The sequence below is a fragment of the Bufo gargarizans genome, chromosome 1 (genome assembly GCF_014858855.1).
Source record: "Bufo gargarizans isolate SCDJY-AF-19 chromosome 1, ASM1485885v1, whole genome shotgun sequence".
Lineage (NCBI taxonomy): Eukaryota > Metazoa > Chordata > Amphibia > Anura > Bufonidae > Bufo > Bufo gargarizans.
The window spans coordinates 296,112,167-296,125,188 of record NC_058080.1 but is presented as its reverse complement, the minus strand read 5'-3'; positions in this window follow the sequence as shown (position 1 = coordinate 296,125,188).

Below are 13,022 nucleotides of genomic sequence, written 5' to 3'. Positions count from 1 at the left end.
TTGAAATTTAGATGCAAATTGTTAATTTTCCAGAACCAATTCAGTTATTAAGTCACTTTTAGGGGTTTAGATGATATAAACTGACAATAAATAACCCCATTTTAGAAACTACACTACTCAAGTTATTCAAAACTGATTTAACAAACTTTGTTAACCCTTTGGGTGTTTCACAAGAATAAAATGAAAAGAAGATGAAAAATCTAAATTTAGCTTTTTTAGACAGATTTTCCATTTTCATATATATTTTCCTGTAACACAACAAGGGTTGACATCCAAACAAAAGTCAATATCTATTACCCTGATTCTGCAGTTTATAGAAACACCTAATTTGTGGCCGTGAACTGCTGTATGGGAACACGGCAGGGCACAGGGTGCAAAGAGCAACATATGGATTTTGGAGCGCAGATTTCACTGGAATAATTTTCAGGCGCCATGTCACTATTGAAGACACCCTGATGCACCCCTACCATAATAAATCTGAAAAAGTGATCCCATTCTGGAAACTACACCCCTCAAGGAATCTTTCAAGGCATGTAGTGAGCACTTAGACCCAAAGGTGTTTCATAGAATAAGGAAACATTTGACTGTGAAAATGAAACATTCAATTTTATTCTAGAAAAAGTGATTTTAGGCCCAAATTTTTCACTTTCACAAGGGGTGAAAATGAACACCCTAATTTGTTGCCCATTTTCTCCTGATTACAGCAATACCCTATATGTGCTTGTATACTGCTATATGGGCATACCACAGGGGTCGGAAGGAAAGGAGCACCAAATGGCTTCTGGAAGGCAGATTTCACTGGAAAAATTGACAGGCCCCATCTCGTAATTGAACACACTCTAAAGTACCCCTAGAGTGGAAACCCTCAAAAAGTGGCCCCATTCTGGAAACGACACCCCTCAAAGAATATTTCAAGGTGTGTAGTGACTTGTGAGCACTTTGACCCATCAGGCTTTTCACAGAATTAGGAAACACTTGGCTGTGAAAATTAAAAATTACTTTTTTTTTCAGAAAAAGTTGCTTTACACTCACATTTTTAACTTTTACAAGGGGTAACAGGACAAAATGCACCCCACATTTTTTAACCCATTTCCCCTGAATACGGCAACACCACTTCTTCTTTAGTAAAAAGCACTGATTTATGTGGTAGTACCACAAGTCCCATCTGACAACCAGCAGCACAGTGGGGAACAGAAAGGCACCAACTGTTCTTTCAGCTGCATAGCGCTGCCATTGGCTGGAGCGTTGTTCCAGCCAATCGCAGCGCTGGGAGGGAACGCCAGTGTCTGATGTCCCCTCCCTGACCTCAGAGGTTATGTGGGCTGATGTAATCAGCCCCAATCACCTCCGTTCCAGCCACCAGCAGCACCACAGATTGGCTAATTGTAGAATAGCGCTGCCATTGACTGGAGCGTTGTTCCAGCCAATCGCAGCGCTGGGAGGGGACACCGGTGTCTGGTGTCCCTCCCTGACCTAGGAGGTGACATGGGCTGATGTATCCAAGCCCCCCTGCAGCACCATACCATCGCCGGCGGTGCGATGGGCCGGTCTTTAGTAACCGGCCAATCGCAGCAATCGGGGCTGCAGAGGGGCGGAAAAACTCCTGCTCACCCTCAGATAAGATGTCATCTTATTCTGGTCCCCGCACAAAGCAGCGCGGTGACCAGAGTACTATTACGTCAAGATGAGGGAACACACTGACTTCTATGACGTAATAGTACGTCATCTGTAGGGAAGGGGTTAAAAGGCCCTTTTTAGGGCCCATTCACACTGCGGATTTTGCTGCTGTCAAAATCCACTACCTACTGCAGCAGAAACCTGCATAGTTGTGCACTTTGAATGCCATAGGCCTGCATGCAACTTAGCTCCATTGAAAGGAGTTAAACTGTCAGCAGACACCCGCTGTCGCTTCAAGCAGCGTTTGTCCAGACAATGCACCAAGAAGAGATATGTCAGTCCTTGGTGTGTTCGCGGCATTAAACCTCCGGCCTGTGAACTGCAGCATTGCCTACCATTGAAAATAAAGAGAGGCAGACACTATGTGGCTGCAGACAGAATTTTGGCTGTGTTCGCCATGTGAATGGACCCTTAAGTTAGGATGGTGATCGTTATGTCTGTTATGAAACTCCTGTGTGGTCCTGGACACTACATTTAGCCCTGGGAGCTACTTGTTGGTGCTCTTCTGCATTTGATGAGAAGACTTTGATAAAGGAGGAAGGGCATGTTTAAGAAACTCCTCTTGGAGCAGCACCAGCAATGGTCAGTGTTTCCATGTATAGACTTGAGAGTAGTATTGTTCGAATATGTAACATAACTCCTTGGTTTTTACTTATTTTTCTTCTTAGAGGGTTCAAAGCAGCCCATTTGGCTCAATCTGTGTTTTCTGAAAGGCATCTTTCACCAGTTTTTCTGAAAATGACGGTTTAGGACTTTTGCCTGTTCAGCAAAGGTTTAAAGGGGTTCTGCAGTTTTTTTAAAACTGATGATCTATCCTCTGGATAGATCATCAATATCTGATCGGCGGGGGTCCGACACCCGGGACTCCTGCCGATCAGCTGTCCTGATATTGTCCTGATGTGTAACCAAACATCTAGAAATTGTATTGTTTCTTTATTATAGCATTCTGTGGAGTTTATGCTTCAATTATTAGCATTAATTGATGTGCAAAAATCTTTCGCAGAGTTGACATTGCATCTCTGTATTAGGAATAAATTATCAAGGTATCTTCTGTATATCACTATGTTTTCTTTAAATTTCCTATTTTGTCATCTGTGTTTCTTTTCAAAGGCCCTCATAAAGAGGTTTGCAGATGTTGGAGCTAGCCATGTACCCATATCTGTACTCATATTTAGGGTCCTGGTGGTACATTTTCTTGTGATAGTGATAGATGATATATTCTAAATGTCATTGAGTGAGGGTTTTTTCTTTTCATTTTTTGCTCAAATGGTATGTCTTTTAGTAGATAAGTTTCCACACATTTTATACCTAACTCATGTTTGATATTTAAGTACAGGGATGTTACATCCATAGTGATAAGTAATAGGTCATGCTCCCAAGCAATTAGTTGGCCTGGGTCTTTTAGATAACTCAGGAGACTGATGACATATTGCCGTGAGTATAAATCCGTGAAGTGGGATAAATGACTGGTCGCTAAATTGGTATTTGACATTAAAGGGTGGCCAGGAGGATTAGTAATAGTTTTGTGAATTTTTTGAAAGTGGTACAAATACACTGATGAGCACAAAGGTAACAATGTTTTGAACATTTCACTTTCAGGCTCCATATCTCACCATCCATTACAGCTTCGAACGTGAGACTACCATAATTTTATAGACAATTAACTTGTCTATCTCATACATAAGTTGGACTTGCAACTATATTGTATATGATTAGTTATGCAGGTTCTTGTCATGTAACTGCATTGTTACTGTTTTGCTCCTAAAATTCTAAATTTTAATTTTTCATATTTTATTATTTCACCTTTGGCTTAAAACACTGCCTGAGATTCTTCTGGGCATGCTCTCGATCAGATTCAAGCATGTCTCAACCAAAATCTGTTCCTAGGTCTCTTCTACACATTCCCAATTTTGGTGCATACTGGTCGACTCACTTGGGTACGAATGCAGCTTTTTCTTCAACTCTACCAACAAGTATTGTGTTTAGGTCTGGGGACTGTTGGGGCCAATCCAGCACCTCTACTTCATTGTCACTCTTGACGTATGCTTAGGGTCATTATCCTGCTGGAACACTATGTTGTCCTTTTCATACCCATAATACTAGTGTACGAATCCTCACATATAGCTCAGCATTGAGACCACCATCGATCCTGTTCAAGTATCCAGTGCCTTTGGCTGTGAAACAACCCCATATCATCAGGCTTTCTCCACCAAACCTGACATTTCCTTCAATGTCTCAATCCATTAGCCCCCTTTTCCATTGTTTCTTCCAGACCCATTTGCACCCGTCAGAGCCCAGTCTATTGACGTTTGTCTCATCGCTTCAAATCACCTGTTTCCAATCTTCTACTTTGCAAACTCGAGCCGACGCTTCTTATGATAATATTGAAGTCGAGGCTTCTTCACCATTTTTTCGGGCCACAATTCCAGAGTTGTGTAATCACCATTCTAGAGTTGTGTAATGCACGTCACATGGACGTCTGTGATCTCACTATTTCTAAGCATAAGTGTTTCTCACGCCAGAACTGATAGACCTTGTGATGAGCCAACTTGTTGACTCTGATATTTTGCCTGGACGTCCACCTCTACGCTTTGGAATGGATGGACGGACTTCATTTTGTATCCTTCTAACTGTCATGCCACTCACATGATGCAGTTTGGCAATTTTCTTGGCCAAGATACCACTATCAATGAACTGGATGATGCTGTTTCTCTTTTCTTGGGAAATCTTCTTCATGGTTGCTCCTGGATTCGAACCAGTGACCTTTCACTTGGGAATCAACCTAATAACACACTGAGCTATTAGGGAATGTAAGAACAGGTTGCAATTTGTAGTACACAAAGAAAAAATAATCTACATAACTAATCATATGCTAAATAGCTGCAAGCCCAATTTATGCATAAGATAGCCAAGATGATTGTCTATAAAATTATGGTAGTCTCACGTTCGAAACTGTAGTGGATGGTAAGATATGGAGCCTGAAAGTCAAAACATTGTTACCTTACCCTTTTGCTCGTCAGTGTATGATTTGGTAGGGAAAGGAATAATAAGAAAGCCTTTCTCATCTTTACTCAGGATTTGATCCATATGGTCTTGTTGGATTAGGCTGTATAGTCTTTTCTCCATCAGGAAACAGATATTCTAGCATGACTTCATGGTATTTTTCATCTGATAAGATGTTCTGAGCCTGAGCACTCCTAGGTAGCAAGAGAAGAGTTTGCTTGGCAGTTGTGGCTGACAGTGCACATGGAAGGGATGCATTCTTGATCTTTTTTTTGCGGTAACAAATGATCCACGGACTCACATTTCTCCATTTCAATATACTTTTATTTCTACAACCTAAACCATTACATTAGGACACTTTTTGGCCCATCCTGAGCCTTTTTCTATAGTTGAAAAAGGCTCATGATGCCCCAAAACATATCCTAATGTAAAAGTTTATGTTGTGGAAATAAAAGTATAATGAAATGGAGAAGCGTGAGTGACGGGATCATTTATTAGTACTCCTAGTGGCATAGATACTACTTTTGTATTTCTACAAAAATCTACACATTTGCCATTGGAGACTCAATCTAAATTAGGTATTTTAGTTTAATTACTATTACAACAAAAATATACAAAATATGTAATATATATTATTTATTATTTACAATATATGTTACCGTTCTTGCCACTTTCCGATTGCAAGGAGTATATTACCCAATGTAATCTAGAACACTATTTTTCATATACCTAATGGCCCTATTGCAAAAACAAAAGACAAAGTTAGGCAGCATCCTATAAAAAAAGATAAATGCGCAGGTGCATGCCGCTGTCGCTGAAAATATAAAAGTAAAAACACAATGCAACAACTCCCTCAAAACATTGATTATATGGATTATGCCTTTTACTAATGCTGTTTTTACTATATAAATGAATATGAGGTACTTAGCTAATATATTTTGACAAATATTATTTGTGCCTATCTACTACAACAAGGTGACCTCTTTGAAATGGAACCCTACTTGTTGCCTTCATTTTGGTCTTGCACCCTAACCAACCATCTTTCCAAGGTTGTTTTTAATTAGTGCAGTAGTGGAATCTTCTGTCCATGAATTCATTTGAGGTCATCTGGCACGAGGAGAGGGTCCCATCTAAAAGAGGTCTCCTTGCTGTGGTAGATGGGCACAAATGAGTTTGCTTAAAATATATTTGCTAAGTACCTCATCTTCATTTCTACAGTGAATATAGCATTAGTTACATTTACTATGTATATATATATATATACACTACTTGCAGAATTATTAGGCAAATGAGTATTTTGACCACATCATCCTCTTTATGCATGTTGTCTTACTCCAAGCTGTATAGGCTCGAAAGCCTACTACCAATTAAGCATATTAGGTGATGTGCATCTCTGTAATGAGAAGGGGTGTGGTCTAATGACATCAACACCCTATATCAGGTGTGCATAATTATTAGGCAACTTCCTTTACTTTGGCAAAATGGGTCAAAAGAAGGACTTGACAGGCTCAGAAAAGTCAAAAATAGTGAGATATCTTGCAGAGGGATGCAGCACTCTTAAAATTGCAAAGCTTCTGAAGCGTGATCATCGAACAATCAAGCGTTTCATTCAAAATAGTCAACAGGGTCGCAAGAAGCGTGTGGAAAAACCAAGGCGCAAAATAACTGCCCATGAACTGAGAAAAGTCAAGCGTGCAGCTGCCAAGATGCCACTTGCCACCAGTTTGGCCATATTTCAGAGCTGCAACATCACTGGAGTGGCCAAAAGCACAAGGTGTGCAATACTCAGAGACATGGCCAAGGTAAGAAAGGCTGAAAGACGACCACCACTGAACAAGACACACAAGCTGAAACGTCAAGACTGGGCCAAGAAATATCTCAAGACTGATTTTTCTAAGGTTTTATGGACTGATGAAATGAGAGTGAGTCTTGATGGGCCAGATGGCTGGATTGGTAAAGGGCAGAGAGCTCCAGTCCGACTCAGACGCCAGCAAGGTGGAGGTGGAGGTGGAGTACTGGTTTGGGCTGGTATCATCAAAGATGAGCTTGTGGGGCCTTTTTGGGTTGAGGATGGAGTCAAGCTCAACTCCCAGTCCTACTGCCAGTTTCTGGAAGACACCTTTTTCAAGCAGTGGTACAGGAAGAAGTCTGCAAGGTAAGAAAAACATGATTTTCATGCAGGACAATGCTCCATCACACGCGTCCAAGTACTCCACAACGTGGCTGGCAAGAAAGGGTATAAAAGAAGAAAATCTAATGACATGGCCTCCTTGTTCACCTGATCTGAACCCCATTGAGAACCTGTGGTCCATCATCAAATGTGAGATTTACAAGGAGGGAAAACAGTACACCTCTCTGAACAGTGTCTGGGAGGCTGTGGTTGCTGCTGCACGCAATGTTGATGGTGAACAGATCAAAACACTGACAGAATCCATGGATGGCAGGCTTTTGAGTGTCCTTGCAAACAAAGGTGGCTATATTGGTCACTGATTTGTTTTTGTTTTGTTTTTGAATGTCAGAAATGTATATTTGTGAATGTTGAGATGTTATATTGGTTTCACTGGTAAAAATAAATAATTGAAATGGGTATATATTTGTTTTTTGTTAAGTTGCCTAATAACTATGTACAGTAATAGTCACCTGCACACACAGATATCCCCCTAAAATAGCTAAAACTAAAAACAAACTAAAAACTACTTCCAAAAATATTCAGCTTTGATATTAATGAGTTTTTTGGGTTCATTGAGAACATGGTTGTTGTTCAATAATAAAATTAATCCTCAAAAATACAACTTGCCTAATAATTCTGCACTCCCTGTATATGTATGTATATATATATATATATATATATATATTTTTTTTTTTTTTTTAAAGTGCTGTTGCATTGTGTTTTTGCTTACCTAATGTCCTAGTATATTAGTTTATCATTTGCTATTTGTGTTGTACAATCCTGTTACCATATTTAACAAACACATTGATATCTTCTTATAGTTGAGGCTTCTTTCACATTAGCATTAGTATTGTTCCTGCCAGAACAGCCTGCCGCACAATGCTAACGCTAATGTGAAATAAGCCTGGGGCAGGAAGAAGCTGGGCAAAACGTACTTTGGGGTGCAGTCATCTCCCTAGGGTCAGAGCAGTACCTGTAATGTATGTATATTTCATGGCAATATTTGATTGTGTATTTTTGTGATTTTGTGATCTTGGCACTTATGGTGCTTTTTATGGTTCTTATTAGGGCCATTCCCTGAAGATTTAATGTTGGATGCCAATTGGCACCAGAGATAGTAATATTGCACTATGCACTTTATAGGAGCCAGGGTGTTATGATATCTAGCTGACTTGTTGTTCCTTATGCTGCTTATACATGTTTTTTATTGCAATTTGACCTTTAAATATCTTTAAATAAAAATGAAATTATTAATAACATGCAGTCTTTATTTTGGAGTTTTTGGCAATATTGGATCGTGCTTCATTCTACTTGTAGAATTGGGGAGCGTTATTTTGTGTATGTATATATAGGCCCAACATATCACATAAAGCACAATATATACAGCTCTAGTACAATAAATAAGGCCTTACATTGCTCTACTTTTGCTGAGTGGCGGTTCTTGCTGGTTCTGGGAAAGCTCAGCTCTGCTGCTAAGGCTACTTTCACACTAGCGTTTTTGCTGGATCCGGTAGGGTTCAGCAAAAACACTTCCATTACTGATAATTAGGGATGAGCGAACTCGAACTGTATAGTTCGGGTTCGTACCGAATTTTGGGGTGTCCGTGACACGGACCCGAACCCGGACATTTTCGTAAAAGTCCGGGTTCGGGTTCGGTGTTCGTCGCTTTCTTGGCGCTTTTGTGACGCTTTCTTGGCGCTTTTTGAAAGGCTGCAAAGCAGCCAATCAACAAGCGTCATACTACTTGCCCCAAGAGGCCATCACAGCCATGCCTACTATTGGCATGGCTGTGATTGGCCAGAGCACCATGTGACCCAGCCTCTATTTAAGCTGGAGTCACATAGCGCCGCCCGTCACTCTGCTCTGATTAGCGTAGGGAGAGGTTGCGGCTGCGACAGTAGGGCGAGATTAGGCAGATTAACTCCTCCAAAGGACTTGATTATTGATCGATCTGCAGCTGTGGATCATTGAGCTGCTGATACTCAATTGCTCACTGTTTTTAGGCTGCCCAGACCGTTTGTCAGTCACATTTTTCTGGGGTGATCGGCGGCCATTTTGTGTCTTGTGGTGCGCCAGCACAAGCTGCGACCAAGTGCATTTAACCCTCAATGGTGTGGTTGTTTTTTGGCTAAAGCCTACATCAGGGTGAAGCTGTCACACCAAGTGCATTTAACCAGCAATAGTCTGTTTATTTTTTGGCCATATACTACATCAGGGGCAAGCTGTCACCAAGTGCATTTAACCCTCAATGGTGTGGTTGTTTTTTGGCTAAAGCCTACATCAGGGTGAAGCTGTCACACCAAGTGCATTTAACCAGCAATAGTCTGTTTATTTTTTGGCCATATACTACATCAGGGGCAAGCTGTCACCAAGTGCATTTAACCCTCAATGGTGTGGTTGTTTTTTGGCTAAAGCCTACATCAGGGTGAAGCTGTCACACCAAGTGCATTTAACCAGCAATAGTCTGTTTATTTTTTGGCCATATACTACATCAGGGGCAAGCTGCGCCCGTCACCAAGTGCATTTAACCCTCAGTAGTGTGGTTGGTCAAGCTATCACACCAAGTGCATTTAACCAGCAATAGTCTGTTCATTTTTTGGCCATATACTAAATCAGGGGCAAGCTGCGCCTGTCACCAAGTGCATTTAACCAGCAATAGTCTATTCATTTTTTGGCCATATACTACATCAGGGGCAAGCTGCGCCCGTCACCAAGTGCATTTAACCCTCAGTAGTGTGGTTGGTCAAGCTGTGACACCAAGTGCATTTAACCAGCAATAGTCTGTTCATTTTTTGGCCATATACTACATCAGGGGCAAGCTGCGCCCGTCACCAAGTGCATTTAACCAGCAATAGTGTGGTTATTTTTTGGCCATATCCCAGTCTAATTCTGTCACTAAATCCATACCGGTCACCCAGCGCCTAAATACTAGGCCTCAAATTTATATCCCGCTAAATCTCTCGTTACCGCTGTCCTGTTTTGGCTGGGAAAGTTATTTAGTGTCCGTCAAAGCACATTTTTTGTTCTGGGTTGAAATACAATTCCCAATTTAGCAATTTCATAATTTAGTGGTTTCTGCTATATCAGAGCTATTTGAAATCTATCCCTAAAAGGGTATATAATATTCAAGGTGCACATAGGGTCATTCAGAATAACTTCACACACACACGCTACTGTGCATATCCCAGTCTAATTCTGTCACTAAATCCATACCGGTCACCCAGCGCCTAAATACTAGGCCTCAAATTTATATCCCGCTAAATCTCTCGTTACCGCTGTCCTGTTGTGGCTGGGAAAGTTATTTAGTGTCCGTCAAAGCACATTTTTTGTTCTGGGTTGAAATACAATTCCCAATTTAGCAATTTCATAATTTAGTGGTTTCTGCTATATCAGAGCTATTTGAAATCTATCCCTAAAAGGGTATATAATATTCAAGGTGCACATAGGGTCATTCAGAATAACTTCACACACACACGCTACTGTGCATATCCCAGTCTAATTCTGTCACTAAATCCATACCGGTCACCCAGCGCCTAAATACTAGGCCTCAAATTTATATCCCGCTAAATCTCTCGTGACCGCTGTCCTGTTGTGGCTGGGAAAGTTATTTAGTGTCCGTCAAAGCACATTTTTTGTTCTGGGTTGAAATACAATTCCCAATTTAGCAATTTCATAATTTAGTGGTTTCTGCTATATCAGAGCTATTTGAAATCTATCCCTAAAAGGGTATATAATATTCAAGGTGCACATAGGGTCATTCAGAATAACTTCACACACACGCTACTGTGCATTTCCAAGTCCAATTCTGTTAGTAAATCCATACCGGTCACCCAGCGCCTAAATACTAGGCCTCAAATTTATATCCCGCTGAATTTGAATACAATACATTGGGCCAAATAATATTTTTGTTGTTGTGGTGAACCATAACAATGAGGAAAACATCTAGTAAGGGACGCGGACGTGGACATGGTCGTGGTGGTGTTAGTGGACCCTCTGGTGCTGGGAGAGGACGTGGCCGTTCTGCCACATCCACACGTCCTAGTGTACCAACTACCTCAGGTCCCAGTAGCCGCCAGAATTTACAGCGATATATGGTGGGGCCCAATGCCGTTCTAAGGTACAGGCATTAGTCAATTGGGTGGCCGACAGTGGATCCAGCACGTTCACATTATCTCCCACCCAGTCTTCTGCAGAAAGCGCACAGATGGCGCCTGAAAACCAACCCCATCAGTCTGTCACATCACCCCCATGCATACCAGGGAAACTGTCTCAGCCTCAAGTTATGCAGCAGTCTCTTATGCTGTTTGAAGACTCCGCTGGCAGGGTTTCCCAAGGGCATCCACCTAGCCCTTCCCCTGCGGTGAAAGACATAGAATGCACTGACGCACAACCACTTATGTTTCCTGATGATGAGGACATGGGAATACCACCTCAGCATGTCTCTGATGATGACGAAACACAGGTGCCAACTGCTGCATCTTTCTGCAGTGTGCAGACTGAACAGGAGGTCAGGGATCAAGACTGGGTGGAAGACGATGCAGGGGACGATGAGGTCCTAGACCCCACATGGAATGAAGGTCGTGCCACTGACTTTCACAGTTCGGAGGAAGAGGCAGTGGTGAGACCGAGCCAACAGCGTAGCAAAAGAGGGAGCAGTGGGCAAAAGCAGAACACCCGCCGCCAAGAGACTCCGCCTGCTACTGACTGCCGCCATCTGGGACCGAGCACCCCAAAGGCAGCTTCAAGGAGTTCCCTGGCATGGCACTTCTTCAAACAATGTGCTGACGACAAGACCCGAGTGGTTTGCACGCTGTGCCATCAGAGCCTGAAGCGAGGCATTAACGTTCTGAACCTGAGCACAACCTGCATGACCAGGCACCTGCATGCAAAGCATGAACTGCAGTGGAGTAAACACCTTAAAACCAAGGAAGTCACTCAGGCTCCCCCTGCTACCTCTTCTGCTGCTGCCGCCTCGGCCTCTTCTGCTGCTGCCGCCTCGGCCTCTTCCTCCGCCTCTGGAGGAACGTTGGCACCTGCCGCCCAGCAAACAGGGGATGTACCACCAACACCACCACCACCACCTCCGTCACCAAGCGTCTCAACCATGTCACACGGCAGCGTTCAGCTCTCCATCTCACAAACATTTGAGAGAAAGCGTAAATTCCCACCTAGCCACCCTCGATCCCTGGCCCTGAATGCCAGCATTTCTAAACTACTGGCCTATGAAATGCTGTCATTTAGGCTGGTGGACACAGACAGCTTCAAACAGCTCATGTCGCTTGCTGTCCCACAGTATGTTGTTCCCAGCCGCCACTACTTCTCCAAGAGAGCCGTGCCTTCCCTGCACAACCAAGTATCCGATAAAATCAAGTGTGCACTGCGCAACGCCATCTGTGGCAAGGTCCACCTAACCACAGATACGTGGACCAGTAAGCACGGCCAGGGACGCTATATCTCCCTAACTGCACACTGGGTAAATGTAGTGGCAGCTGGGCCCCAGGCGGAGAGCTGTTTGGCGCACGTCCTTCCACCGCCAAGGATCGCAGGGCAACATTCTTTGCCTCCTGTTGCCACCTCCTCCTTCTCGGCTTCCTCCTCCTCTTCTTCCACCTGCTCATCCAGTCAGCCACACACCTTCACCACCAACTTCAGCACAGCCCGGGGTAAACGTCAGCAGGCCATTCTGAAACTCATATGTTTGGGGGACAGGCCCCACACCGCACAGGAGTTGTGGCGGGGTATAGAACAACAGACCGACGAGTGGTTGCTGCCGGTGAGCCTCAAGCCCGGCCTGGTGGTGTGTGATAATGGGCGAAATCTCGTTGCAGCTCTGGGACTAGCCAATTTGACGCACATCCCTTGCTTGGCGCATGTGCTGAATTTGGTGGTGCAGAAGTTCATTCACAACTACCCCGACATGTCAGAGCTGCTGCATAAAGTGCGGGCCGTCTGTTCGCGCTTCCGGCGTTCACATCCTGCTGCTGCTCGCCTGTCTGCGCTACAGCGTAACTTCGGCCTTCCCGCTCACCGCCTCATATGCGACGTGCCCACCAGGTGGAACTCCACCTTGCACATGCTGGACAGACTGTGCGAGCAGCAGCAGGCCATAGTGGAGTTTCAGCTGCAGCACGCACGGGTCAGTCGCACTACAGAACAGCACCACTTCACCAC